This window comes from Capsicum annuum, chromosome 1, assembly GCF_002878395.1.
Source record: "Capsicum annuum cultivar UCD-10X-F1 chromosome 1, UCD10Xv1.1, whole genome shotgun sequence".
NCBI classification, from domain to species: Eukaryota; Viridiplantae; Streptophyta; class Magnoliopsida; order Solanales; family Solanaceae; genus Capsicum; species Capsicum annuum.
Window position 1 is genome coordinate 161,055,907 of NC_061111.1, and position 4,122 is coordinate 161,060,028.

Below are 4,122 nucleotides of genomic sequence, written 5' to 3' on the forward strand. Positions count from 1 at the left end.
TAGATATAAGGAGTTAAACACCAAAATCAGTACAATCATGATCAAAGAAAACCATTTTCTTTATGATTTTTGAACAAACGCACCATAAATCAATAGAATAAAACATAGAAGAGAAAAAATAATCAATTCTTTCATTAATGATGAAGTCTAGAAAATAGGAGTTTGAAAATTTGAATCATTTAAAATTTAATATAAATTGCCTAGTATTAATTACTACATCAACTTGTGTTAATCTTATTAGTGCTATATATATTGAAGGCTCCATATTGTAAACATACATTCACTAGAATTGAAAAGAATTGACAAAGAAAATAGTGAGAATGAGAAACAGTAAGGGAGATGACAGCCTTTACTTCAACAAGATTCTGTTTGATCCGAAAACTGAAGAACTGAAAATGTTAAATCCTCTATTACTGAATTTCTATTAATATTTTTTTTTGATTTTACATCTATTTTTTTTTTGATAAAAGTAAATTTTCATATAGACCATTTTCATTTATTTATTTTAGATCTATACCGATAACTTGCACTTTCATGTTTGCTTGATTTTACTCAGGAATTACACATATATAAATATCTTTGTTGATGGGATGGTAACTTGGCTCCCATAAATAGTTGAAAATTAGCTCCAGCTTCATTTAATATTAATTTATGATCATCATATTTTATCATATTTTATCAAGAGTGAACATTTTCAATTAAATCTTTTAGATCTGCAAATGTTATTTATAGATTTAAATTATTGGGGAAAAATTTTAATTTATTCTTTAAATCTTGACATCGTCCTGTCTTTCATGCATGTTGATATTATTCATCAATTGTACAAGTACAAACATATGTAATAATGAGTATTATTTTGAATTCACTAAAATTGTTAAGAGTTAATTATTATTCTTATTATTAATTTAAATTCGACAAATCTTTTTGAGAATAAATACTTTCAATTTTTTATTTTAGATCAAAGACTTTCTTTTATAAATTTAAATTTTTAAAAAGAATATTTCCTTTCTCCTTTTTAGATTTAGACAACACGTCCCTCTTGTGTTAGATTAATCTTTCTCATTGATTTTGCATGTGCAAATATTTGTGATAGATGATAACTAGACTCAACTTTAATCTAAGACTTAACTCGTATTACTATCAATTTTAAATTACAAATTCTAGAGTGAATGAGCAATTTCATTATTTTCTTTTAGAGTTGTACAATTTACTCCTCGCATGCTTGTATGATTTTATTCATGGATTACAGATGTGCAAATATCTATGTTTAAAGACAGAGGTGAAACTTGAATTAACAATTAAATAGCTAAGAGTCAACTATTTTTACTTTTTATTTTAGTTCTACATCTTATTAAATTATCCACACAACAAACATTTATTTATAAAGTTTTCATTAGCACTTTTAGATCTACAATCATATTCCCAAATTTGAATTGCCAGAGAGTAAATTATTTTATTTATTTACTTAGATTTCAAACAACGTGCTGATAAAATGTGCTTGTTTAATCTTACTCATGAATTACACATGCAAATATCTTTGTTTATAGGTAGAGTTGAAATTTTAACTCAACTTAAATTATTAAGAGTCAACTCTTTTATTTATTATTTTACTATCTAGAGATTAAATCGATCTACAACAATGTTCTTTACGCGTTATTGTACATTATTTTAGACTTTGAATTAAGTATGCATGGTTATTTTATTGACTGCTTGAGGTGATACTTAACTTAAATTAATAATGCACCAAAGAACCCTTAAATTTAATATTTTTAGATCTATATTTGGCACCTACCTATGTATTCTAACGATTTACATGTATTAAATATGTCAAAATTATACTATGTTGATAAATGGTGATGAAAATCAAACTCATGAGAATTATTTTTATTCTTTATTTTCTTTTGTTATAGAGAATCCCATCCGATTTTGTGAAAAATATAACAAAAGAAGCAATAGAAATAACATTTTTGGTAGGGCCTTGCGAAAAGTATTGAAACATAGAACTAGCATAGAATGAACATCGGATGTTCTCTCTTGGTGGCTGGAAGAACTTTAGGATGGATCTGCATTTTGGAGGGGTGAGCTTTTTCATTTCAATTATGATGGAAAGATGATATTTCATGTACGTATTTTCGACAAGAATGGACTGGAGAGATAATTAATATAAATCAAATTGTTGTGAAAAGAGAGTTGTTTTATGGCTATTCAAGGTCAAAGGAGTTAAGTGAAATTTGTTGGTTAAAGTATATTAATTTATCATTGAAATGTTGAAGTGAGGCGAAAATCTATATTGAAGACTGTTTCTTTCTAAATTATGCAAGTGTTTTATTATCCTTATAAATTTATTTCTTGCGTATTATTTATTTCCTAAACTATGTGAAGGTCCTATAACTCATGAACTTAATTTTTTTCATATTATTTAAATTCATGAATTATTTCGATTTAATTTTTGTTGAAGCCTAAGTGCAATTTATGCTATTGTTTTAATCTAATTTTTAGTCGATTTTTGTACTAGTTTTGACTTTTATTTTGGTGTAGATATTTTTGTTATTTTGTTCCTTTTTATCCAATGACATCAACAAAAATAACAAGTTGCAAATTTTATATACGTAATAGATAAAAAAAATCAATTCATAATACCAACTTTACAAATATGATAACTTTATAAATGAATAAAACCTATAGAAAATATCAAGATAATTTAATAAATATAAGAAATGATGATAAAACTTCATGAATATAAAAATTCATGAAAATATACGCTTAACTATGAATTAGCATCATCATAATAGACACAAAATATTAAACACAAAAATCAATATAATCTTGACAATAAAGTTTGTGGGGGTAATAGGACCCGTACATAGTTTAGGAATTAAATAATATAAAAATTTTAATTTCAGAAAGATAATAGAATATCCACACGATTAAGGTGTTTAATTGATAGTTCACCATGATTTAGACGGTTCTTATTTTTTTGTATACACAAAAAATTAAAATAATCTTTAATTTTTCAAAAATAACACCGCATAGGTCCACCAGGAGAAAGAAACTATATATTTTATTTCCCCCAATCATCGAATTTTCAATACGTTTGTCTCCTTCATTTACCAGAAAATTGTTACAATGGTTCCCCTCTCTCTTGACGTGTTTGATAATGACCTTGTTGAGATTCAATAGATATCTTTTGTTTTTAATAATGACCCTAAAAGGATGATGTCAAACGTTCTCATCCACACTAATCTTGATAGTAGGAAGATAGTTAGTCTCCATATTTATTTCTTGGTAGCCCATCATTTTACCTACCTTTATCCCTTTTTTATACTCTACAATTTTGATCCAAGGCTAGATGTGAGTTTCACCTTACTTGAGTATCCCGAAAATTATTTTGCTTAACCATACCTAATATTTCTCAAAAAGTATCATCTCAGTCTGTGTCTTGACACTACCATCAATTCACGAGGAAACCAAACAATTAGTTTGGCTTCTTTAGAACAAGGAGCTTAACTGGGTTATATTTCACCAATTCCTTTAGTATAGTTAGAAATTTGTACATCATCTCAATCGATAAATATTTTTTTAAATCAAATTTGTATTTTGCTCTTCTTATCTGAGCCACATAATTGAAATGGATGGTTCTACATGATGCGAGGAGACTTGGCAAGGCTTATTATTACTATTATTTTTTTTTTTTTGGAAAATAAACTTATTCCATATATGTTAAGATTCTGGATGTTCTCTGATAAAATGCAAGAGATTGGATGTCGGGGTGTGGTGATGGGGTAGCAAAGGAGGAAAGAGAGAGAGACAAGTGATACAGGGTTCGTCCAAATGGTGACAAGAAGTATAGATCTCTATTTTATTAATAAAACTGAGATTTGAGGTCCATAATTATTTTCTTTTTTATTACAAAAATGGACCTAAATTTAATTTATTTAAAAAATTATTTATGTGTTCTTACCTCCTGAGGCCGATTTATTTAACTTCCAAATGTAACGACCCATCTTGTTGTTACTATGAACACTGCAACAAGGGACGCCTGGATTATGCTAGTACCTTGAGTATCAAACTATCTCACGCAAGAACAAAACCACCTCGCATAGTGCTCGTACTAGGATCTAT